This window comes from Myiozetetes cayanensis, unplaced genomic scaffold (genome assembly GCF_022539395.1).
Source record: "Myiozetetes cayanensis isolate MyiCay16 unplaced genomic scaffold, myiCay2020 scf2-11, whole genome shotgun sequence".
Lineage (NCBI taxonomy): Eukaryota > Metazoa > Chordata > Aves > Passeriformes > Tyrannidae > Myiozetetes > Myiozetetes cayanensis.
Genome location: NW_026087411.1, coordinates 96,933,557 through 96,960,601, shown reverse-complemented (window position 1 = coordinate 96,960,601; position 27,045 = coordinate 96,933,557). Strand labels below are relative to the sequence as shown.

At 39.7% G+C, this 27,045-nt stretch overlaps 1 protein-coding gene across 1 annotated transcript in view; it reads left to right on the top strand.

The window, feature by feature from the left end:
- Nucleotides 1-25,057, top strand: part of EIPR1 (EARP complex and GARP complex interacting protein 1) — a 234,743-nt gene extending 209,686 nt beyond the window's left edge. Inside the window, exons 14-15 of the transcript XR_007628946.1 lie at nt 2,152-2,256; nt 25,039-25,057. The gene's annotated coding sequence lies outside the window, so the exon portion shown is untranslated. The remainder of the gene's footprint in view (nt 1-2,151; nt 2,257-25,038) is intronic.
- The last annotated feature ends 1,988 nt before the right edge of the window (nt 25,058-27,045 follow it).

The window sequence follows — 27,045 nt, the reverse complement described above, 5'->3', positions numbered from 1 at the left end:
TATATTAGTTTAACCTCTTTTATCTAAACCTAACCTCCAAAATCCCAAAACAAATGTATGAGAAAACTAACAAGGTATTTACTTCATTTGTGATACTCACTTGACCCTGCCAGTTCTGCTCTCTCCTCTACCCACTGCATAGTGCCTGGTTCTAGAAAGTAAGCTCTACAGGGGACAATATCCAGGTATCCAGAAGAATGTAAAAAAGAGAGGAAAGGAGTCCCTAATCCTACCTGTTTCTTTGATACCACCACCAACCATCCAATAATAAGTTTTACATCACTCCTTGGCCATGAAAGAGTCCAAAGCCTTCAAAGATAAATGTTATCCTGAGATGAAGTGTTACTATCAGTTGGTTTATGTTTAAAGATCTTATAATCACCAAACTTATTGCAAAATATGATTTCTCTGTTCGTTTCTAGGAATAATAGAATAAAATTTTAACAGTATTGCTTCTTTCACCTTTTAGAGGTCCCCAAAGCTCTAAAAAAACATACAGGAATTGCTTCACTCTTCAGATTGAAACACAGCAAAGATTTAGCATTGCTATATAAATTTTTAGAAAGAACATTATGGCAAATGTCATTTGCAGTAGAACTGCAAGGGGGACTTTGGTCTGCAGGATGTAAATTTCTGATTAGAGTGTGATGAGGATAGCTGAGCAAACAGTCTCCTAAAACTGCAGCATGGGATTATCGCTGCTTCTGAGCTCATTGCATCTTGTCCAGCAGCTATGTCCTCCAGCATCATGCTTCTATGTCTGCTCAGCTCTGACTCAGAAAGGAGAATGTCACCTTCTGAGTCACGGGTGTCTTCTGCCGTCTTGGGTTTCACTGGAAATTTTTAATGCATGTGGAGAGACCAGAGTCAGTCCCAATTGCTTTGTGAATGAGGCTAATACACAATTTACCAGGCAGAAGCAGGGCTGTATTGCATCTATATCTACAAGGCTCCCCTGGAACAGACCTCAGACCTCTGCAGCCTGAGCCACTCTCCTCTCACTCTTATTTCTTAAGGACCACTTTTGTCTGATCTGAGCTACTAGTTTTAATTTAGGTGGTATGGAACATGTTGCTGCTCAGCAACTCGCTGAAAGCTGTGATCTACTGTCATTATTTCGTTTCAGTGCCTCATCAGCTCCTAATGTGCTGGCTGATACATTAGTAATGTTTTTCACATGCATTTATCACTCCCAGATGTCATGCAAATGTTATGGGGACTGCAGCTGGTTCACAGAGCAGGTAGAAGGGCTGAGGCTGGGCTTCTCAAACAGAGATGGCTGCAAAGCAAGATTTAATCTTAGCCACAGGCTGCAGCCATGACTATTAGGTTAGATATCTAAAAGGTCAATACGTTTTAGATCAAGGCTGTGGCCAAACAACAAGTCATGTATGTGTGTAGTGAGGGATCCTAGGAACATTAGCTGCTTAAACCCAAGGCCACTATTGATTGTTAATGTAAATTCACTTATTTTGCAGCTTTTAACAGGAAGTGTTGTTTTCTAAAAGACTAAATTTTAATCATTTGGCCTAAAATCTCTCTCACTGTCAATGAATGCTAGATTTAGGGGATAATTACATTAATTTATTTCCAATAAATTTCAAATTAAAATGATATACTGGGGAGAGACTTGATTGAAAATCTTGCTGGTTTGTTCCTCATTTGAAAACTTGTTTGCAATTAGTCAAGCTGTCAGATACCCAGGGAATGTGTTTATTTATTTATTTTTACTGGGGGGAAGGGAAGAGGAAGTAAAGCTATTTCTGTTACCATGTGGGAAAGCCTGTGGTAATGCTTTTTGTGCAGGTAACACTTCAGAATATTTCAGATCACAGTTCACCATGAGATAACTCTTAGATTTTGCTTTAGTATGCTGTTTTCTAGCAGTACTAGCACTAATCACAGGCTATTTAGTAGGTGCAAGTCTTAAAAAAAGAAATCAGATTTCTGAAATAAGAGGTAGAGTGTAATCTTAAATCCTTCCTCCCATCCTCCCCCTCCCAGAGCTGTGAGCATGGATTTTATTTCTGCTTCGTGTCCTTGGGGCTCTTGCAATGCTACACCTCCTGTCAAGTAACCTCTTAGCCATAGCATTTACCCAGAGAGCTAGAAGCTGAGGATCACTTTTTGGTTTTTTTTTCTTTCCCCCAGAAAAGTACTCCAGCTGCCTGGCAGGTGTTTCCCTGGGAAAGAAGCTCTTTCCCTGCTCATCAGGGCTGCACCAGCTGCAGAGACTGGAGAAGGAAGATTCTAAGGGTAAGTAAGTGTTACCCATCTCATAGGCAAGACATTTACTTGTTACATTTCATTGCCTGTTGATACCAAACTTCTAATGTAGTTCCCTTCAGGTAAAAATATACAAGTCATTCTGGGAATTTCTCCCTCACGTATGAAGGTACTGAACTGTTTTCTCTACCCCCATTCCTTCCTTTTTACTGAATTGCTTTTTTCTCCTTTTTTCTCCCCTGTTCCCTTTCAAGCTATATCTGCATCCGGCCTTGTGAGGGATCCCTTTATACAAAGCTTTTGTGTATCAGTCTGGAATAAAATTTAAGCTAGAAATTTTCAAAAGCACAAAAAGCAGAGGGATATCTTAGGCCATGGTCAAATAGATACTGCCCACAGCGGTTGAAATGTTATTGCCCTGTGTTATCTGCTGCTGCCCCTAAAAGTCAGACAAGAAGGAATTTAGTTTCAGGTGGTTCCCAATCCATCTGAATCTAGCAGGATTAACTCAGACCAGGAATGCAAACTGTTCAAGCATGCAGAAGCCTCTAAGGGTCAGGACTGTCTTCTAGAATACCAGATCCTGTAGGAAGTTATGAAAGAGTTATCAGTTAATATAAGAGGCTTCTGCTCTGGAAATGAGATGAAAACATATAAATAAACCACCATGCAAGTGAAGAGAAGGGAGAGAGAAAATGGACTGACAAACTGCAGAATTCTTATTGTAGAACAATCTAGAAAGCAGCAAATAGAAGAAAACTCATGGACTTTTATTGTCCCATTAACATTAATGAGAAAATACTGATAGCAGTGGCAATTATTTAAAATTTGTGATCATGTGGCCAGACACTATCTAACACTTAAGTAGAGGGCTATGTAAGCTTGCTTAGTCTAGGTGCTAGAAATTACTTTTTCTTACTGCATATCAACAGAAAAGGAGCTATCGAGATATTCCCTGGCAAAATCATCCCATTGAAGGCAAGATATCTTTCTGAATTGCAGAATGACCTCCTTAAAGTAAATGGGCCATTAGTGATTGAATTCAATCATCCAGACGATAGCTCTAGCTGGCACTGGGCTGAGTGCATAATGACAGATTTTACTCCGTGTCATGGGCAGTCATCAAAAGCTCTCCTGAGACAAAGAAGAAGGTACTTTCTGGGTCAACCTAGGAGATGGCAGCATCATGCATAGCTCAATGCTTGCTGGGATGCTAATGGGTGTGATGCTGCAGCCAGTGTGCTGGCTTTCCTGCACATCACAGCAGCTATGTGGGGCCTGCATACAAACTGGCAGTGGGGAGGAAAGAAGCAATCTTCCATATTACTGCATTTCTGTGGTTATCTCAGCCCTGTTACAGTCAGTCACTGCTGTGTGGGGAATGACTGCACCATGGGTGTTGGGGTCATGATGACCTGAGCTCTTCCTTCATATTCTTGGTGTTTACAGCCCATGTACTTAGAGCATCATTTACAGCAGACCAACAGGTCTGCCCCTGTGACTGCTTCCTAGGAGTTAGCTGCATTCTTATTTCTATTGGATTGCTTGTCTGCACAATCTGGATTCATTGATACAGATGAAAAAACAAACAAACCCACCTTTTCTTAGTATAGTTGTTTTGATTTTAAGCCATCCCATCTCACTCAGCTCATTTAGCCAGTGCAGGCAGGCCTGTCTGGAAGGACAGGAGGCACTGAGAGAGCAGTGGTAATCAGGGGGACCTCTGGGGAGAAAAAGCAGCTCTAGGCAGTGCCCTCCTACCTCCAGGTTATTTCATCAGCCCTGGATCAGCAGCAGACAGGTTATTTTGTCTACCTGGAGACATGGATTGATGTGCCTCAGGGGATGTGTTGCAGGAGCAGAGAAGTTTGAGATTGCTTGCCTCTCCAACTGTTTCTGTGATAATGTGCTGCAGAATCAGTCTGATTAAAAAGCATGATAATTCAAGAGATCTGCTGGATATTTCAAAAAATTCACATTTATCTGTGTCTGAAGAGAGGCCACTAACCTTACAAGGAAAGCATCAAATTAAAAGCTGCTAGGAATAAAATCCACCTTCTACCTACATAGTAGACAAACGGACACACACACAGACACTGGTTCTACCTAAAGGGTAAACACAAGGCTCTCACTTCTGGAAGGTGCAAATCTTAAAAGTGGTGACTTAGTGAAGAAGATGCTGGGAAACCAACATGTAAGTAGTGCTGTCCATATCCTAAATTCATGTTTTATAGCTATGTTGCTCACAATGACATAGGTGGGCTATAAACAAAATCAGAGCCTGCCTTACTGTGTTGGTAACAGTTTATTATCTGTTTATTATCTGTTTTCTTCAATTTGAACACACACGCCAGTTGATCTTTCCAGTCCATTCCTATGTATTTTCTGAATTGGCAGGGGAGTGGTTTAATTGAATAAAAAATATGATTTTATGTACAAAATATTATTTTATCTATATTTCTTGATAGTGTTCATTTAGATAGCCATAGACATTTGGATTCAGCAGGTTTACACAGGAAGCTCATATAGGAAAAAGAAAGACCTGACCATAAAAAGCCACCATTTCACCACAAAAATCTTCAGGTTTTCTTTGTAGGCAGAAAATGGCCCTGTGTGGACAATAACTGTTCCACAGATGTAGCTCTGCATTGTCCTGTGTAGGCAGCTTCCCTTCATAGGCGTAATTGCAGGATAACATGCTGCTGCAGAGTCTGGCTTGGGCTGCCATGTCTTTGATTAGAAAGAACTTGAAGGATTTAGCTGGATCAATAGAGATAGTTTTAATTAGATGTAGTAGTGAGTGTCAAAAGCTGCCAGACTCTTACTCAAACAGAATAAGAAAGGATCAGGAGCCAACCTCAAAGGTGAGTGAAAAAAGTGAGTCTATAGTAGATGGGAATTTTGAGGGAAATGAGAACACCACTGATAAGGTTTAGGAAAAGCCAAACAGCAGGAAAGTAGTTAGCACACAAACTGGGATCTTGGCACAAAAATTACAATAAACATTTTTCCCGAGTTGTTCTGTAGATGCTTAGTATATTACCAGTGAAATCAGTTGCACCTTGGCGTGGGTTCTTTTCTTGGTGCAGAGTGGCTGCCTTCAGGTTATATTCATTTAAGAAGACAGAAACATTAGATAGCACCAAAACATGAACTGAATTTTGATAAGTGTTTGCTTTTAAAAGGTTATAAAGAACTTGATTGCAATCAGCAGTTCAGAGAATGCTAGTCATTCTCAGACATATGCTTTGATATTTGACTATAGGTACCTGCGTAGTCAGAATTTTAGTAAGTAATTTAGATGTTCATACACAACTTTTCAGAGTCTGATTTCAGTCCATCTCCTTGATTAAAGCTCACTAGTCATTAACTCAGTTCTCTAGTAATGCCAAAGCTTTTCCTTTTGGCATATTCCTCTGGTCAGGATTTTCTCATGGAAAATTTGTGCAACCCTTTGTAAAATATATGCTGAACTATTAACCCATATTTAATTTTGTCATGTTGAAACAGAATCTGTGAGATGTGCACTTGGAATATTATTTCTTTTAACAAATAGTTTCATTTCTTTTAATGATAAAGCTTTTATTCTACATGGCAGTATTGGAACCTTATTTACTTAGTATTCTGCTATCCATTAAAGTTCTACCAGAATAAAACCACACCTTTATTTGCCATTATTAGTCGGTATTTGAAAATTAGATCTGAGTTTGGGTGCTTGCCCCTGATAAGAAAATATATAGGTGATTATTGAAATTAAGAAAAAGGCAAATGCCTTCAAAGGGTTGGGAATTTTGTTATTTTACTTTACAAAACAGTAAGAGAAATCATCAGCCTGGAGAGGTTCCCAGCCAAATGGTAATCATATTATAACCATGTGGGTCAAATTGTTTACCTAATTGCTTTAGATTCAAAAATACACACAGAGATTAAGAATTTTTCAGTTTAGAGGAAAATATATCATGCAGTGGGTGAGCAATTGGCTCATGGGTCAGGCACAGACGATAATAGTGAATGGGGTAACATCAGGCTGGAGACCTGTCACTCGTGGGGTTCCACAGGTCTTCATCTTCGGCTCTGTACTCTTTCAACATCTTCATAAATGACTTGGACACAGGACTTGTACCCTAACAATACTTAGCAAGCTTGCAGATGACACAAAACTGGGAGGAGCTGTTGACTTTGTCGAAGGCAGGGAGGCCTGGGGCAATCACCAACCATAGGAAGTTCAACAAGGGAAAATGCCAGATTCTGCACCTGGGATGGGCCAGCCCTGGATGTTTGTACAACCTGGGGAATGAGGTGCTGGAAAGCAGTGCCATGGAAAGGGACCGAAGGGTCGTGGTTGATGGCAAGTTGAATATGAGTCAGCAGTGCCCTGGCAGCCAGGAGGGCCAACTGTGTCCAGGGGGGCATCAAGCAAAACATGGCCAGCTGGTCGAGGAAGAGGATTGTTCTGCTCTTCTCTGCACTGGGGCAGCCTCACCATGAATACTGTGTGCAGTTTTGGGCACTGTAATATCAGAAAGATATTAAGTCATTAGAGAGTGTCCAAAGGAAGGCCAAAAGATGGTGAAGGGCTTTGAGGGGAAGTCATATGAGGATTAGCGGAGGTCACTTGGTCTGTTCAGCCTGGAAAAGAGGAGACTGAGGAGAGACCTCATTGCAGTTACAACTTCCTTGTAAGGGGAAGTGAAGGGGCAGACATTGATCTTTTCTCTGTGGTGACCAGTGACAGGACCTGAGGGAATGGCCTGAAGTTGTGTCAGGGGAGGTTTAGGTTGGATATTAGAAAATGGTTCTTCACATAGAGGGTGGTTGGGCACTGGAACAGGCTCCCCAGGGAAGGGGTCACAACCCTAAGCCTGACAGACTTCAAGAAGCATTTCAATTATATTCTCAGGCACGTGGTATGACTCTTGGGAACCGTCTGGTTCAAGGTTTGATGATGCTTGTGGGTCCCTTTCAATTCAGCATCATATTCTGTGATTCTCTGAAAACGTAGTATCTTAAATGTCTCAGAATAGCATGTATCTATCTCTTTCAGTATGGTGGGTGTTTCCTGATATGTTTTTATATTTGACTGTGGACATGTATCTTTTCATAGCTGCAGCTATGCTGCCCTGAATTCTTTCTCTTTAGCTTATTCTCACTGCCACTCTTTTGGATATTGCAATTGCCAATCTGCTTGTGGAGCTACTTGTGAAACTCTCCCATTTTAGTCAAAATAAGCTAGGTTAGCAAAGACCTAATATTTAAACTCAGATAAGTCTAATGAATTAGATTACCTTGAAGGGAAAAAAAACCCCAATTGTATTGCAAATATTCATCTGTCCCTGTCTAGCAAAAAAGTTCTGAATCCCTCAACCAGACCTGACAGAGATCCTGAAGGTCAAGCTTTGTGAAATTTTGTGGCTAGATATTAATTAATTTATACTCCCCCTTTTTTCTCTGCTGGGTTGCAAGAAAAAAAAAAAGTTTAACAGTATGGTTAAGTGGAATAGGAAGAACCTTTTAGGAGCATTCTTTCACATTAGCAGGGTGGGGAGGAATGGTAGTGAATCACATGGCAGGATAACAGCAAATGGGAAAAGCTTCACACAAGCTTAAGTCTGTCAAATTACTCTCTGGTAACAACAGTGAGCCATAGACAGCAGTAATAGATATAAGAACAGTTATCTCCAGAGCCTCAGAGTCCAAGTAACAAGAGGACCAAAGGGAGAATAATCAATTCTTGCAAAATAAAAAAGGTTTTCCTCTTAGAATAAATATATATATATATATATATATACGAATGGAAAAGTCAATAGAAGGAAAAATAACATCAAGTATGAATGCTTGAAGCAAGAGCTCTATCCAGGAAGTTAACAATGGGCAATGCTTGGTATTGTATGCTTAAACTTTACAGAGAGGGTGAAGGAGCCTGCCTATGGGAGCTCAGTGCTGCACAAGGCCTTGGGGTTCTTTCCAGCAATAATATGTTCAGAGCTTTTCCTATAAATTTTCAAACAATAAGCAGAGAGGGTAAAATGGCAGCAAACAGCTGTTGTAGCATGATGGATGATATTTATATTTTTTTATTCTGAATGATAATGGCAAAGGGCTAAATCCTGCCCTTTTTCACACCAGTGTCTAGATCCCATCAGAGTCATCTCAGCATTGTGAATAAAACTTAATTCTCTTCCAAGTTAGTGGAACTTGTTTTGTGGACTTAGCAAAACAGAGTAGAGGTCAACAGGGTTTAGGAGAGGAAGGGAAGAGTAGGTTGGGAAACCACAGGGCAGCGACTGGCTCTCAGAGTGGAAGTTAAGCAGGAAGAATTGAAGTTCTGGGCTTTATCCTCTCTTAGTCTCTCCTTGCTGCACACACACTTTGAAGATTCACAGATGTGCACTGTACCCTTCACTGCATCTGCCTACAGCCATACTTGAATCTGTCTCCTGGCAAAAACTCCATGTACTGTCTGCCCTGCCTCCACTCTTACTGTCCAGCTGCTCCCATCTCTCACCTAAGTCTGGAAAAGGGAGAGATCTGGGTTCACTCATGCTGTAGAATAAGAAAAAATGCACCTGAGAAACCCAGCTGAATGATTGCTACTTCTGCAGAATTTTCTGGAAGGATAGTGAATGTGACTTAGACTACCTGCAAAGGCACCAGCAGTAGCAAGTCTAAGAAAAATTTTGGAACTGGTCAGCCAGGAGACATACAGTGGAGGCAAAGTAGAGCTTGCTAAAGTGAACAGGGGATGTGATCATACAGGTAAAAAAAGGGGATGGAGGGAAATTTTATGTATGACTAGTTGGCAATAGAAATGGGTTGAGCCTCATGGGAGAATTTGGGGCATTTGTTCATTCACTTTTTACATACTAATATCAAGGAATATCCTATTTATAGTAGAAGATGTTTTAGAATAAATTAAAAATGTAAGAAACACTTATTCACTAGACTAAAGGCAATGGAGAACATTTAACCTGAAACTTTCCAAGCACAAGGAACAAAGATGGAGAGCTTCTATGGACTTGCAGGTGGAAAACTAGGGAAAGTCTGGGGTCATATCATCAATTTTTCAATTTTGGGATTGATGATTAAAAAAAGCTGAAAAAAATTCCAGCCTAATAGGTGTTGTGGGATACTTCATTCATTTCGAAGAACTCTGAAAGACTCAGAGTTAATCCTTGGAAGTCAAGTGAAGGAAATCAATCAGTTTCAACTAACCTTCCACAATGCTCAAAACCCCATTATGTTGTACTTGTTCGGAGTTACTCCTCTTACTTTGCTGGGAATCACTTCCTGGAAGATACAGTCTCCAGTTGGACTATTTGGATCCAATTCACTTTATTTATATACAACAGTTGAAAGTGAGACAGTTTACTGTGAGCTTTTGAATAAATGAACATTTGAAACTTGAGCCAACCATAACTGAAGGTGAATAATCAAGTACCCACGATTTTTTTCCCACTAACAATTTCCAACATATCAACAAAAACCAGCAAACACTTCATTGACAGGTTTTACATCACCTTGATATTCCCAGGTTGACAGTTAGTCGGGCTTACACCTATCTTGCTCTGTTTAGCCTATATTCTTGACATTGATTTGAGTAATTTTCATGGATTGAAACATCTTAACAACTTTGCATTTTTGTTGTGGTTCTAAGTGAAGAATGTAGATTCATTTCTTAGATTAATATGAAGGTTGTTCACTTTCATCACAAGTCCCTGAAGGAAGAAATGATAACACAGTCCCATGGGTGCCCAAAAATCTAAGTGAGAGTTTAGGATATGAAGTATGAAAAGGGACTGGCAGCTGGACCATTATTTTCAGCTTTCAGGAGAAGGATACAAAAAAAAGGATCCACACCTATACATATTTTTATGTGGTTGCAGCCAAAAAGATCCCTTGACTTTGGAAAAAAGGCAGGCAAGCAAATTGGACTAGGACCAACAGTAGCTTCAGTGCTGTGCAAACCAGAGAAACCTTGCACTAACAAAATGGGCAAGGCTCAAGAAATCCAGTGTTCTGTGACAGGCCACTTAACTGGCTGAATATAACACATTTTATGTTAGTGTCCTGTAATTATAATTATTGTATTATAACAGAAAACTATAACTTTGATGTTACAGTAAGTGTTCTATATAATGTTATACCGTTATTGCAATATGCATGTGCTTTACATGATTTTATACATTCATGAGGATCTCACACAGGTGAGGGTTTGGACAGGAGGTGTGGGCCAGGTGCTGACTGAGGGCAGGAACTGCAGTCAGGATGGGAGCTGTTGGGCCTGGGGGTAGGGAATGGGCAATTGGAGAGTGAAAACTGGATTAGTTGGTAGAGACCGCTATGGTACTGCAAGAACCATAACTCCAGGAAAACTATTGAGAAGGGGAAATGTATGCACAAACAGCTGCAGTAGAGAACATCACTGCAGGACTCCAGTGGTGAAATTGTAGCTCTTTTGAAACCGCCAGGAAATTTGCCCTTGAATTCAGTGTAGCAAGAATGTCCCCCTTTCTTTGCTTGCCTGCTAAAAGAAAAGAAGTGCTGATAGGTTTTGCTAAGTTTTGTATTTCTACTTTTCAAATCTTCAGTAAATTATAAAAACAAGCATAAAATTTTTAATGGAAAGCACATGAAACTTCTGACTGATTATGCATGTATCACACCTTTTACAAAAGCTAAGTACTGAAAACCGAAGAAATTGATATTATAAATCCTTACACTTTGCCCATTATAAACAAATGCATTACTTCTATCAAGTGCAAAAGCATTAATTTTTCATTGCAAAAAAACTTTTCTGTCTCATGTATAGTAGACTTTTAGTATACAATTTTCATTTTGCCATCTAATATTTTTAAGGGATAACATTGATAAGGGAGCCTTCATTAGTAATGTTTCATTAAATATTTTCATTCTTTCAGAATGAATTTGAATTTCTGATTAATAGGAATACCTTGATAACAGAATGGGTAAGGTTCTTGGCAGGAATAGGTAGAAACCAGATGTTTCAACTGACAATTATTTTTTGTCACATACCCTTTTATTTTTTAACTGGAAGTTTTTCAGAAGCAAAAGAATCTAACCCTGAAGTATTAGACAGTTTGTTTCTAGAGATTATTGAAATTGGTTAGTTTTCCTTTTGTCTGAGCTAGGAATTTTGATATCCAAGATTATATCAAAACAGCTGTCTTAAGTATGAGTATATGTCTATAATGCTGTGATTACCTGTACGACCCCCCACATTTTTGTCTTATTTGTCTGACAAATCTCTCTCCTAACTCAAGAAAAAGAAAATTATGCAAAATCTAAAGTGTCACTTAAATCTATATTTCTCATTTTTGAGGTTACTAACAGGAACAGAATGTTGTGTCATTTGAACAAATCCCTAGAGATTGAGATAAAATACTTCCAAAAGGATATGAATTGTACCTATTAGTCTCAATGGCATCTTAACTGTGATATAAAGTAAATTGAGTACTGCTGTTTAGCCTTTTTTACATAAGAACAAAGTGTCTATTAGCAAAATTGATAGGGATAAAGTGAAAAATGAAGGACACAGTTATGCCACTACCTGTGGAATTTGTCTGCACATGGCTTCAGCACACAGGAAGAGAGAAGAAAGAACAAAAGAGGATTAAAAAATTAGGTACAGTTACATAAAATAAAGAGAAAAGTCACCACTGTCACAAATATGAGACAGAAAAAAAAACACGTAATTATCCAGTTGAAGGACTCTACATTTGTTTTTCAAGTCCTTCTGATTCTTGAAGTATTAGCTAGGATCGATACAGGCTGAACAGGTGACAACACCTGTATGCGAAAATTCAAACTATACCTATAAAAAGTAAGAGAACTAAAGGAAATGGAGTTTAGCCTATCCAAGTGTGTGAATCCCAAGAAATTCTGATGACAGTATGTAATTACCAAAATTTCTCAACTGAAAGATGAACAAGTATCTTCACAGACCCAAAGAAGCTCTTTCTTTAAGGTGGAATTTGCTTTGAAAGCTTTACTACAGAAGTGCTGTCCAAAATGATTACTAATTTGTAATCTTTGTCAAGAGTTTTTGATTAAAGTCTTGCAGACCTCATCAGCAAGAGGAAATCATATCAGCTTTTAATAGGAAAATTGTAGAACTTTTGTGCAAAGTAAGTGAAAACTTTCCCCTGACAGAGTTCAAGAAGTGTTTGGACAACACTCTCAGGCACATGGTGTGACTCCTGGGGCTGTCCTGTGCAGAGCCAGAAGATGAACTCAATGATCCCTGTGGGTCCCTTCCAACTTGGGATATTCTATGATTCTATGACTTTATTTAAACCTGATGACATACTAAAATTGTCAAGGCAATGTCACTTTTCTGCAGTTAAGAACTCAAGGTCTGAATCCAAATTCTTTTTAGGCACTGCAACTTAGGTAATAATTTATTTAATAAAATTTATTAAAAGTAAAATTAACAATATAGTGAAGTAATTTATTGAAATATTCTCCAGCAGCCCCCACACCTTTGTAGAGCTACACTCATGAATAGGTCTTTTTAGTTGTGTACCTACTTGTGTCACACAAAAAATTAAGGTGAATAAAAACAGTCCTGAGACTACAGGAAACCCATATCTCCAGCTTTCCAGAGCATATGGAAGTTATAACCCTTTGTCCTTTACCTCTACCCTTGTGACTGATATTTCATTAATGCAAAAGGACTTGTATAGCAGTGTGTTTTATGTTACAAGAGTTTAATTTTGCATAATTTCCAATGACAGGATACATCTTTGTGTCACATGTATTGAAATTTAGAGGACTTCTTCATTTTGGGAAGACCTTAGAGATAACACAGAAGAAGGGAGATGGATGAGCTTGCTCACCAATAACTTTTGAGCATCCACCTCTAGTCATGAAATTCAACATCCTGAATTAAGTGCCAGACTTCCCAAGGTTGAGACAATTCAGTTCTCTGGGAGGTGACATACAACAGCTGAATAGAGGGTTTCACCAATTCAATGAAAAGGCAACTGTAGCAGGTCAAAAACTAAGCGATCCCAGCAGAGGCAAGAAACTGGAATGCTTTATTGGACCTACAAGTTCATATTTAAAGGGTTTAGGGTCTACATATTCAATGGAGGGTCATAACTATTGCAAACAGGGGGTTTCAGGGGATGACATAAGGGAAAAACCCAGAACAAAGCTGAGGTCTTAACAATTACCTCATGGGGTAAAAATCACTTTATCTTAGGGGATTTTACAGGGAGGAACAGGTATTTGGGTCTACAGAATGCAAGGATTCAGGGAACACAAAGGGAGAGATAAGGTACATAGGTCTTCTGCACAGGTTTGATGAGATCAGGGTGCGGACTCTGCGCTTGGGCAGGGCATGTGATAACATCATGCAAGGAGTATCTTCACATCTTGCTACAGGAAAAAATCTACAGGGATGAGGTCAATGAAGAGGGTTTTTCCCAGCTTCTGCAGCCCATGACCTTTTGTGACCACTCAAATCTCTCTCTGCAGATATAGTTTGGGATCCAACAGGCAACTCTACACCCAATGGGAGTGGCAAAGAGAGGGATCTCTGAATCTGGTTCCTGAACAGGTGTCTTAAATTAGGTTTTGAATGTGAGCATTCATGATGGACCATTGATCTCTTGTTTGTCTTATGTTCTGGTTGCTCCAAGTCAAAAAACAGAGACTCCAGTTATGGTATGTTGTTGCATCTGATTTGGAAAACAGTCTCAGAACCTGCACAATTCAAGGTGACTATAAGCCTGAAACCATTTGTAAAGTAAAAAAATGATATTTTTTTTTTTTAAGATCTGCCACAGAAGCAAAACGTTTCACTCCACAGATCTATATACTGCATATAGATATACTGCATACTCCTGTTTCATGTTGATCATTTCTCCAGATGCTTCAACAACCCCCAGGGTGTTAAAAATTCCACCCTAGGATTCAAAGAATTGGGATGAGATTTAATATTCCACCTTGCTACTTTGAAATTATTGCTCTGCTATTTCCTAGATTTGGTTGCTTTTTCTTTTCTTCATTAACCCTTGGTCTATGCTGAAGTGTATTACTGATACTGGCAATTCAATGCCAGAGGATTCCCCATTAGCAAAACTACTCATCTAAAGTAAATGGAAGTAATTTCCCTCATACAGAATGTTTTTAAAAGTAGAGATATTGATTATCATGGTTTCAAGATCAATGGAATAAGACAAAAGAACAGACTGAGACAAAATATTTGGAAAATAAGCACTTAATGCTCTATGCATTTGTTTTCAAAATATTCTGATCACCTCATATATATCAATAATTTTGATAAATTGATTTCATTGCTTCTGAATTTCCCATTGCCATCTCTTCAGGGGCTGGAACATAGAGGTCTAGAAACAAATAGAGTTTTCAAGGCAATCACAATACGTAACCGACATTTCTTTGTTTGCGGATTAAATATTCTTCTCCCTCCCCAAATAATTACAACACTTATAAGGATAACCGAGTGTTCCAAAGACTGTCAGGAGTTCACCAGGCCTCAAAGAATCCTGGCTACATTGACAATTAACTCATCTTCATTTTGGGGGATCAAACACTTGTACCTACTTTCATGCCCTTGGGAGAATACAATCTGTATGTCAGAGCCATAAAGATGAAGCATAAAACATGTTCTTTTCTCCAGTCCTCAAAAATCTCTTATTCCACAAATTAGTTTCTTTTGAGGCCTTCTACATTAAACCAAAATTTGCTGTCCATCTTTTGAACTTGTGCTATCCATCTGGAGGTGTGGAAGATTCTAAATAGCATAGGTGTCTTCAGATAAGGGAAAAAAATCTCCACATCTTTAAATTACATGCATCTAAAATAACTCATTTACTGAAGGCCCAAAACCTTCCCAAAACTTCCAGTCTACAACCATTTTAAAGCTGAAAAGCTTCTTCCTAGATCAGAAGTGCTGAATACATCCCAGTGCTTGCTGCTGCACACCAATCCTGCCCGTTACACTTGCAGTCCAGCATGGCACAGAAAGTGGGATGCTGATCTTTTGTACAGGGATGAGATTATAACAACATGACTGATTTGGGTGAAAATTTCAGTTCTAGATTGTCTCTGTTTGTCAGGACCACATCATGTGAGAAATACTCTGATAGTCTGGTGTTCCTTTTTCAATTTTGTGCCACAACCCTATAGATTAATTTACTCTAGCCCTAGCAATTTTAGTACTGAAGGCAATTCAGACTGGTTTGGTAATGTCAGTTGCTAAAAATCACAGGTACTCTCTGAACTGGTTCAGAAAACTCTGGTCCCTTTTCAGGAGGTTGTGCCACCAGAGTTCAGCTTGGCACAGCAATGGGAAATCAGATCTGCTTAAACTTGGCGCCAGAAATAAGACAGCTTAGTGTCTTGGGGCAAAAATAATGTCAAGGCAGGTGTCCTAGTTCTGCATGTGGAAGAAGCTTTTCCAGCAAATAATTGCAAAATATAAATTCCAGCAAATAATTTCCTTAGCAATATATATATATATATCCATTTGCTACTGAAGCTTGATACTGTTTCAAGAAACAGACACCCCAAAGAGCAACTCAAGAGAAAAGCTAATGAAAATGTGCTGCGAGATAGATTGATCTATCCATGTACCCATATATGACTGATCTATCCATATGTATTTTTTATCCCCTCTGTGACCATTACTTCAGGCAGCCATGGCACCTTTCTCTTCTAGGAGTGCTGACTGTCCCATTTTGTCTCTATCAGGGTTAACAGCATGCCTAATAGCAGTTTTTGGTCTTTCACAGGTGCTAACTACCCTTTCCATCTCAAGTTCCTCATCTGATCAGCAATTTTTCGAGATCTTCTAAAGATCTTCTGCATTCTTGAGAGCTCCTGTACTTTTCCTAGCTGGTTTAAAACAAACAAACAAATAAAGAACAACAACACACACAAAAACCAAACCAAACCAAACCAAACAAACAAACAAAACCACCAAAACAAAACAAAAAACCCAAACAAAACAAAACCAAACCACCAAAAAAACACAGCCAAAAATACCTGGAAGAAATAGAAGAAATATATTTTCCTTCTCCTATCCCCTCGACTCTCAGGTGGACAGGGTGCACGGAGACGGAGTCAGACGGGGATGGGATGCACTGGGGGATGTTCTGGGGATACGCTGAGGGTGTGCTGGGGGATTGAGTAATGCACTGGGATGCACCAGGGACACGCCGGGTGTGCACCAGGGATGTGTTGTGGATATGCTGGGGATGCACTGGAGATACACTGGGGATGCGCTGGGAATCCATCGAGGATGCACTGGGGATGCACTGGGGATGAGCTGGGGATGCACCGGGGGTGTGCTGGGGATACGGATCCGGCTGCGCGGCGCCGGGCTGGGGCTCTGCCCTGCAGCGCGGGGCTACCTGTCACTTCCAATGACTTCTTCTGCAGCTGTTTCCGTGCCGGAGCAGGATGGCCTGCAGGTGGCCTGGTAGCTGTCTCCCGAGCTGCCGGGGAGCTGCCGCTGTGTGTGACCTGAATCGCGGCGCTGGGCTGTGGGCCCTGCTTTGCATGCAGCGTGCGTGAGCAGGAGGCTCAGAGCAGCCCTGCTGATATGGCTGTTGTATTGCAGTTATTGCTTCAACACATTTAGACACAGCACCTCTGTAATTTGTCTCGACGTGATATCATCTTTTGTCTCAGCAAACTGACCCTTTTATCTGTCTTAGTTCTGCTTTCTCCAGCTCTTTCCGTTCCGTGCCATCAGTGACACCGGGCAGAGACAGAGGACGGAAAAAATAGCATATTCAGGTGGTGATAGCAGAAATAATAACTGACTTGGAAGTTATTCACTGTTTTGAGGTGTTTGTGGATTTTTTTGTTGGTTTTTATTTGTTTTATTTTTTTAAGTTGAAGCATATGTCTGTCTGTGAGGAATGCTGCCTGTATTACATGACTCTTCTCATTCAACTATTTGAAAACTACAGTGAATCTCACGAGTTGCCACGTAGGGGCTACATTACAGTTCCTTTTTTAAAGCAGCACTTTGCATAGTAGTTGCTCTTTAAAATATTTGGGCTTAGATCTCATTGTTCCTTTGCACTTGTAGATAAAATGCTGTGACTGATACAGATGGTACCTGTTCCTGAAGGGAATTTTCTGCTCATGCCCTGCTTATGTATGTCCTATTCTTCCCCAAAAGAGGAGTCACTGGAGAGCAGCAGAGACTGACTGTCACACTGAAGAATTTATTTTTTGCACTAAAGACAGTTTTGTTGTGTCCCTGACAATGCAAACATTGCAAAAATGCAATCACTTCAGTCGTCTCTGCTTCCCTCTCCTGTTGACCCTGAGACATTAAGTGGGAAATAAGGAGTTCAAGAAATCAAAAGAAAGCAGACTTTCACAATGGCAATTGAAAGGAGTTTTATTTAACAACTAAATCCTGACACATAGTAGATAAATAAAGAGAAATGCAATATAGATTTGATACAAAGAATTAATATGCAACAGTGATAAGAAATACATCGCAATAATGATAATGTGAATACAAAAGAGAAAAAATAGTAAAAAACAAAGGGAGATACTGAAGATAAAAAATCAAAGAAACTAGGAAAGGAATTGCTCAGTTGAATGTTCAACTAGCTTGTGTTCAGCAACTAAATTTCAAGGAAAGGTTGGACAAGGAATGCTGAACCCCATTTTGTTGGTCAATAAATGGAACTCTTCATTCTATACAAATCTATTGGATATAATCAATCCTTATTATCTCAGATGAGGAAAGGCAAAAAATTGTCTTTGTTGACTACTTGTCATCCAAGCTGCTTCTTTTTACCCAAAGTCCCCCTTCATCTCTGTCTTGTACCTCTGACATTTTCTAATCCTATAACTTTCACTTAGTCTAATGCTAAATTGACCAAAACTGCCTTTAAGATCAGCTCACATATGTTAAACCACTATTCATATTCTTACCCTGTTATATCTCTTGTGTTTATCATATGTGATGTCCTATATTATCATAAATTAAATACTATACCTAAACTGACTAAAATAGTTAGGATTAAATGATAGATCTTTGCTGTTCCACAATAATGATTTTAGGATTTAGATTGGAGGGTAATAATAATAATATCACAGATTTTGTAATTTTTTTGGGGTTTTTTTCCCCTTCTCACTCTAAATTGTTAGTTTACAGGTAGAATTTTAAAAGTGGTACCACAGGCTCTTGTGGCACATTCTCCCTCTTTTTTTACTGAGGGTTTATGAGACATGTCAAAGCAGTTATCAGCAGATTACAATAGTGTCAAGGGGATTGTCTTGAATAGTTTATGGACCTTTTTTCTTTTAACCATTCTCCAATAGAGTAGGGGCTGAAAATGGTATGGAAATTGCTCAAAAAAACCAGGATTACTGTGATAAAAAGGGTTATGAATATTATATCACCTATAAAACTGTTAAGGGCTAATATGTCCAAATATTCATTTCAGGGGCTTGGAGGGGAGAGCCTTTTGTTCCCCACTTTCTCCTCTCACCTTCTCTCTATCTCTACCTGTTTATTGCCATTATTTCAGAGAAATTTTAATTTCTTTAGTTAAACTTAAGCAGTGTTTTTAGGCCCATTTTCTAATCAGGGGATGAAATTCCGATTGTCTTGAGGCAATGTTGTTCTGAGGCATGTGGTTGGTAGAGTCTAAAGTGACACTGTTATGGAAAAATATTATAAATTGGAACACCCCCCCACACCCTTCCCCCTTAATTCCTATCCCCAAAAAGCTGCATAGCCACAGGAAGAAAAAAAAAAAAAAAAAAAAAAGACATTTGCAGATCCAAATGTAACTTCATTTAATGCATTAATTTTATTTATTTATTTTAAATACTGCATATGCGGCTGATGGAGGTAAAATGTCATGCCAGAATTTTGGGATCAGAAAGAGTGTCTGAGCGGTAGCAGCAAGTGGGTCACGGGCAAGCAGAGTTCAATAAACAGAAGCATATGTGCCCTACAGTGTCTCTTGCCTTTCCCTCGAGCAGAGTCTGGCTAGCGAACCTTGGCGGCACAGCGCCGGGGCCGGGAGTGAGCACTCCTGACCTTTATCAGAGCAGAAAGCTGCTGACATCGGGGGACCTCAGAGGCTCCGAGATGCCCTCTTGCACCTACTTCTGGCGCTGCTGGAAGCGGGAGGAGGTGGGGACAGAGTGTGTCGTCCCAGCCCCTGATCTGCTGCATGATGGGGAAAGAGCTGCAGTTTCCCCCTTCTCTCCGGGTCTGCCTCAGCTCTTCCGTGCGTTTTGGAAGGATTTGCCTGAATTTGTTTAAACAGTGGCTCTCCCAAAGGAACTTTATCTGGGAAGGAGTGAGAGTGCCAGCATCACCTGTCTCCAGGTTCCTTCCCGAGTGTGACAAGCATTCCTATACCTCTCCAAAACTGGCTAAATTGCTGAAAGCTTTAAGACTGATGTGTAAAACTGTGATCTGCCACCACATATTACAGCACATATTACATATATGTCTTTGTATTATGCACAGGATCACGGTGGAGATGATTTAATAAACAAAATACCATGGTAAGGTACATATGCATATACATTTAGTTAAACAGATACTGACTCTTAATGGACATATTTAAATGAATTCATAATCCCTTTTTTAAAAATTCAATTATGAGCAAGTATCAGTTTTTGAAGGTAAAGAAATCATTGGATCCTCCATTTTTTTTACGTAGCATGAGCCTGGAGACTTCAACAAAAAAATCCCATATTCAGGCTAAAACTAGAGCATACTTTTGAGGAAGACAACTTATTCAAAATTTTCATTGGTGTCCCCTGTTTATTTTCACTGTTACTGGGGGAGTCACATTTCCATTCTGGCATTACCCAGTTTTCCTTCGACACTCTTGTTATGCCAAGCATGGTAGAAAACCCATCTTCTCCCCTGCGTCTTAAAGGTGACCATTAAATCTCTGTAAAATGTATGTAAACCAGTTTAATCTAATGGCATAACAATTTTAGTGGAAATTGGATTAATGTGTCTAGCCAATGAGTGTAGCCAAACAATCTAGATTACCAGGCTTGTCAAGGTGCTGTTTTTTTGGTGGTTCAGATAGTTGCTGAGGAGTCAGAGCTCAGCCCAGCAATGCTGGTCAGGTGGTGTCCAGTGCCCTCCTGGGCTGTCTGCCTTCTCTTGCTCCAGCTGTGAAGGTTTTTTGCCAGGGATTGAGAGACACAGGGGTTGAGGAGAGACATGTGTCCTTCCCTGCAGGAGAATATGCAGAGAAAGAGTTACTGGAGCTGAAGCGTTGTAACTCATTAGCTGCCATAATTCAATTTACTCTCTGAATTCCACTACAGTCTCCCCTGGGAAAAGGCGTGTTTTTAACCAAGTTGAAATTCTTTTGTAGACACATGAATTGTAATTTAATGTCCATCAATTGCCTGGTGTTAGGTTCCTCACTTACAATTGCTTAGAATGTATGAAATGAGTCCAAATAAATACTACCTCAACCCTATTGAGACTGTAAGGCATTAAAACCATCTTTTATCTTGGCAAGGCAAAGGTTAACTTTAATTTATAAAGTATTTGCCTTTAACAAAATGTGTGTATAGAAAAGATCCGTGCAGAAGAGTTCCTTGCCTATATAGACAGAAGACTGTATATGGTTTTTTATTTATAAAAAAATAGCAAACATCTAAAATGAAATGATAGCTACAAATGGATAAATGAACAAGTACTAAGAACAAATGTCCATGAACTGCAGAACTGATTTTTATGGCTCAGTCCCCAACTATCTTTAATTTTCTCCCTGCTGGAAATCACGTCCCCATAACAGAGCTGGCAGAAGACATTGCGTGTCAACGCTTCAGCTGCTGCAGGGAAAGTCTGCTGTGGGAGCTGAGATTCCCTGTCTCTCTCCATGCAAGCTGGGCTGGCCAAGGCAAACACATCCTCCTTTCCTGCTTACTCTGCTGCCAGAGAGGTAACCTCTGCAAAAGGTGAAACACACAGCTGGGGGAATACTGCAGGCACCACTAGAGTTCTTCTGTGAAAACCTTTCTTTCCTGCATGCTGAAAAACATTTTCTGCAAGAAAAGGATATTTTTTCACTGCATATTTACATTAGATACTGTCCCCAAACATAAAGCTAATGAAATTGCTAAATTAATTAACAAAATTTGGACTACTAACAAGGGGAACAGCTTTTAGTTCCTGAACTCAAAACACTTTAAAAATAGTCAATATTTATATTTCAGCTGATGTTCTGGTGACAGAGATCTGTGTTAAAGGCTCACGTTAGGCATAGCTTTAAAAATATAGCTCAGAGGTGAGGCAAGTCCTCCCTGCCTCTATCACAAATCAAATATACATAGTTTTTTTAATCTGAACTCAATTAAACACCATCATCTTATATATCATGATTAATGGTTGGGGATCCATCCTCTTCTGCATTCTCTGAAGAAACAGATGGACATCATTTAAATCATAGCTTTTTATGGAATTTTTCTTCAAACTTTATCTAATGCTTTATTTTAGCCCTGTGTAAAAAACCTTCAGTCTCACTTCAGAGCACTATTATTCTGTCCATGGTATTTGGACTATGACAGAAGCTTGTTTCATCCTTTCTTATTCCCTCTATACTCTCTTCCTCCCTCCTCCCCATTAGCCCTGAGCCACTTCACCTCCACTGCCCTATTCCAGATCCCTGAGATTTTCTAGTCTTGCTCCTAGTATTTCTCTCACACTTTTGAATCCTCTCAACATGTGGTCCTTAAAATCCAACTTGTCCTGTGTTCAGTGTCTCCCACCTTAGACTGAACCCTGCTGCTCTCCCTCATACAGGGCCTATGGAGAAGATCAGCACAGTCTAACACCTCAGAGTTTGTAATTCCTACCTCTCAGCTGTCCTGGCCCATGTCAACCTGCCCACCTTGTGCTGACAGTGCTGTGCTGCACTGGCTTGCTCCCACCAGCTGGAGCTGCCTGCCCATGGTGGCTGGCAGGCTCTGCCCAGGGCAGAGGTGGTGAGATGAGGGAGCAATGCCCTCATGGGCACCATAAGCAGTGGCAGTGCTGTGAAACCTGCTTTTGCGGGTCAGGGAAAGGATGGAGGCATTAGGATGTGTGGTGGGGAGTGAGTGGGAGAGTTTGCTCTCCAATAGATGGTATATGCTTTCAGAATATGTATAAGCTTTGTTTGGGGCTTTCTTTTGTTATTTTGAAATAAATGAATACCTGTGTATTTTTTTGTCTTCCAATTTGCATGCAGATGTGCATACAGCAGAAGTCGAATGCTGATAAAATCCCCAAAACCTGTGGTTTGACCATTTTATTCACTGTTAGCTCAAGGTATTTGTTAATGGTGTCAGCACTTTGACATTTTTCCCTTTCCAGGGTGTTGATTCACATTTTAATATATAAGTAAGGATATGGTAGGTAATGGAGGAATGGAGGAGGTTTCCCACCTCAGGGGATGCAGGCTGCCTTCCTAGAGGCTGGGTTTTTCAAAGGAAAGCTTCTGAAACTATAAGCCTTTTCAGGTGTCTCAAATCAAAGGACCACCAAAAGAACTGTAGACTATTAATTTGTCTCAGTTTTTAATTAGGTGAAAATGTACTTTTGCCTTTTCAAGCCTGTGAGACTTCTGACTGTTTCCTTTGCATGTCTCTCAGTCTAAATGGCAAGAGTCTAGAATTGCTGCTACCAGCTGGAATGAGAACGACTTCTGGCAGCAATTTACTGGTCCCTGAGGACTTGGGACATTTCCTTGTCATCCTCCCCATCAGAGGAGTGTGGCATTAATGGCATAGATCTTCTCTCTGAATCAGTGCAGTGGCTGACACTAGTTAATACTAGAGAAGATATCAAAGTCACCTGATGGAATAATATATTCAAAAAGAAAATTTCTTCTTAACTCCCTTCAGTAAGCCTGAAGCAGTGGCACCTGTATCCCTGCTGTAGCTAAGGGACATGGAGGGGTGGCCCATACACTTGCTCCATGTCAGGGAATTCCCCCTCGTTCCCTCCAAGCTTGTGTTTCTTGTATCCTTCCCCTTAGCCCACATGCCAATGATGGGGTGGCCTCTGGGCCCCTGCAGGACTTACTAATAAGACCCAGGCTGTGGGTGGCAGTGAGGAGTGCTGTGATTCCTCTCTTTGAGACAGCTGTAAATAATGTTGGATGCAGCTAATCCCTTGAGGCGTGATGATGATTTGGGGATCAGATTTTATCTGCCGCTGTGCTTCCCATTTGTCTACTGGTGGGATTCTTTACAGGCACTTCCAGCCTCTATTATCCTCAGAGCTTTGTGTCAAATGCAAATATTGTTGTTAATTGCTATTTGCATTACAAGAGTGATTACATCTTGCTGTTCTTTAATTCCTGATTTATTGATGAATATTTTCAACACTGATTTAGCATAGAGGCTTTGCCAAGGTGAAAATTGACTATTTGTTTTGTTACTTTACCAGTGTCTAATCCATAGCAATTCTTTACCACTTGCCCAACGACCACCCAATTTTCTTCTTAGTGTCTATGAGGGATTTATTGAAGGCTTGAAATTCCCCATACAAGAAAAGAAACTACATCACTTTGTTCAGTCTCCTGTTAATACATACAAAACTTGGATCTGTGAAGACGTTTTAGGTAGCCTAATTCATTTTATCGCATTGTTCATTAGGGTGTGCCCTCATTAAATTTGCTCAGTCTCTCCCCCTTGGAACCATAGACCACAACACCTTGCTGCCTTCATTAGGTGTGAAAGAGTAAAGTACCTGCAAGTGTCCACATATATAGGCACTTCCATACTGACTGAAATTGCTGTTCTGGGCTAAATCCTCATGTGGACACTCTTAGCATTTAAGAATAATTATACTGAAGTAAGTATTATGGAATAGACTTTAGAGCACTTTTGTCTCAGGGGTTTTTCTACATGAAAAAGTCATATAGATAGGACAAGAGTTTAAAATTAGTTTATTCTATGGGCACAGGGCTGCCTCCAATCACTTCAGTTTGCCACTTGGGAAGCAATTTTCAAGTTATCTGAAAAGGTTTAAAACTCTCATAATCCAGGTAACTCTGCCCACCCAGGAGAGTTAGACCAGAAGAGCTAATAGTTAACTGTATCAGTGTAATTAAATATACTGGCACCAAAAAATCTTCCTGTCAGGCCAAGTCCTAAATTTTGTGCTACCAAAAAAACACTCCAAACTCAAGATATCCATGTGTCTAAGCTTGTATAATTAAATGGTATTTAAGATAAAAGAAATTTTTAGACTTAAATCTCCAAATATTTTAAAGGAAGCATTTTGCCTACCCAAGCTTGCCTTTGTGTTTGGGCAGTCTGATAGTCACTTTTCTCTCCTACCAATATTATTCCTCAAGATGGTGATTGTAAAGGCTACTAAAATGGAAACTTTGTGCATCCATCCTTTTCCTAGTATTAAGCAATTCTTATGACATTTTGTAGTTTGCTGATAGACTGCAGAGAAGCCAGATGCTTTATGGCTTTTCTACATTGCTATTGTCAGATTCTTACAACTGAGTGAATACAGCATGAAAACACAAAAACAGAAGTCTCTGTTACGCAGTTGCCTGTGCTAAATTAGATCTAGTTCTCCAGAAAGAGACAGAAACTCTAGCTGTTGCATGTTTGGGCTAAGACCATGTGTTTCATTCAAAATTCACTGATAAAAATGGTAAAGATGTGCTTTGAATTTTTTAGGGGTGTTTGTACCTTTTCAATGATATTTTCAGCCAGACTACCATGGCAAGGCCATTTATACCACCTTCTTCCATTAAGCTGTAGTGCTACAGTAACTGTGATCTTTCTGTACTTTGCAAGGGAGAAGGCAACAGCAGAAGATGGGGATCCACTTTGCAAAGGCTTTCATGATTGTGAAACCGAAGAAACTCAAATTTAAACCTTCTGTGAACAACTTTCCCAGAGGTAAAATTTTCCAGTAAAATCCACTGCCTTATTTTTTCATGGTCTGTGTAATCAAATATAATGACATCTATGATAATTTAAAAGTTCTGATGTGCTTACAAGTGGGGAGAAAGCATGTTGGAGCTTCTCAGCATGTCAGTGAGTGACCCCACCACCAAACAGCTGTTATTTGATGATGTACTGTGGAGAAGCCAGATAATTTATGTCCTTTCTACCCAAAAATGTTTCACTCCTTTACATACACCTCTCTTGAGTCTCCCAATAGCATACAAAGCTTAGAGAAATTGCAGTAAAATCAGCCATCCATCCATCAACTCAGGCAAATAAATTTACTAGTCTAGTCTTTGTTTGCTTTTGCCTTTTGGTTTTGTTTTTTCTTTCTTAAATAGAGGAGCTATTAACTCAGTGTTCTGTAATAGTTTAATCCCACTGTAGTGAAGAGCTATGGTATCACACCTATCCCCACTCTTTTTAGTCTTTATATTGTCTCATAAACACACCCCAAGTGTGAGGGAGAATTTTCTTCCACTCTTACTTCTCCCTCAAGGCTCTAATGATATGACAAGTTTTTCCTGTACACTGAGTCCTTTCAGAAGACCAGCTTCTCTGTCTCAATATTTACTTCTGTCATTACACAGAACTTCAGCTGTCTGATATCCCTGGGAATGACACTTTCTGTTACTGCATACAAGGGGGGAAGGTGGTGTTCTGTTGGCTTACCTGTCATTATGACTTTGAAAAAGAAAACTATAAATCAAAGTGATTTTAGTACTTGGATTGGCTATTTTAGGTGTTAAGTGGACATTGGGACACTATATTTGGGGAATGATTTTGACTCATCACTGTTTTTTATAGGTAGAATGAAGGCAAAGCATGAAACCATGTTTGATTGCCCGCTTGCTTGCCCATCTGCATGGCATATACCCACCAAAGCAGGGAAGAATGCTGCCATTTCACTTTTTCACCTGTTAAGGTGTGGGTGCTATTTGGGGCTACAGCTAATTAAGAAATTCTTGCAGAACAGATTTTCTGAGAGACAGTGCTGAGTCAACAAAGTTGGAAGGTTTCACAAGGGATATTTATGTATGTATGTATCTCTAATCCAGTCTCACAGGAAGTTATTAAAATGTTTGCTCCAAAAGGTCAGTGCATTGTGCGTTTGATATAATTTATTATCCGGAAATTGAAATCGTAAGGCAGAAGCAAATATTCTTCTCTTTTATGGAAAACCTTCTTTGAACACTATTTTTTTACAGAATATTGCCTTTTTCTCCTTATTTCCCAATCTCAGAATAACTGGGCTTTGCCCAAGCCCAGAAAGATCAGCTTCAGGAAGCATTTTTGATGCTAATATTCAACCATCTGAGTTCTGTGCAAGTTTCTATGCCTTTGTAGGAATAAGGGAAAGATAATACCAAGTCTGTCTGTATGTATAGACATTACATGTGTAGACAGGACAAGAAGTAATGGACATAAACTATAACACAAGAAGTTTCACCTCAACATGAGGAAGAACTTTACATTAAGGGTGGTAGAGAATTGGCACAGCCTGCCCCCGTCACGAAGTCTCCCTCTTTGGAGACATTCAAAACCCGTCTGGCCATGTTCCAGTGTCACCTACTCAAGGTGACCCTGTCTTGATGGGAAGGTTGGACTGGATGATCTCCAGAGATCCCTTCCAACCCTAACAATCCTAGAATTATGTGATTATGTGTGCCATTAACTCTACTGTTGGAAACATTACTCCAATTTATAAAATCTATTCTTTAAAACTTTCATTACTTCTATGAGTACACATCTGATTTGGAAATTGTGTCTTTCTTGCCCATGAGTTCTTTCCATTCTTTATTTTTTTATGCCTTTTCAAGATGTTAAATGAATGATACTAATATTTGTCACAAA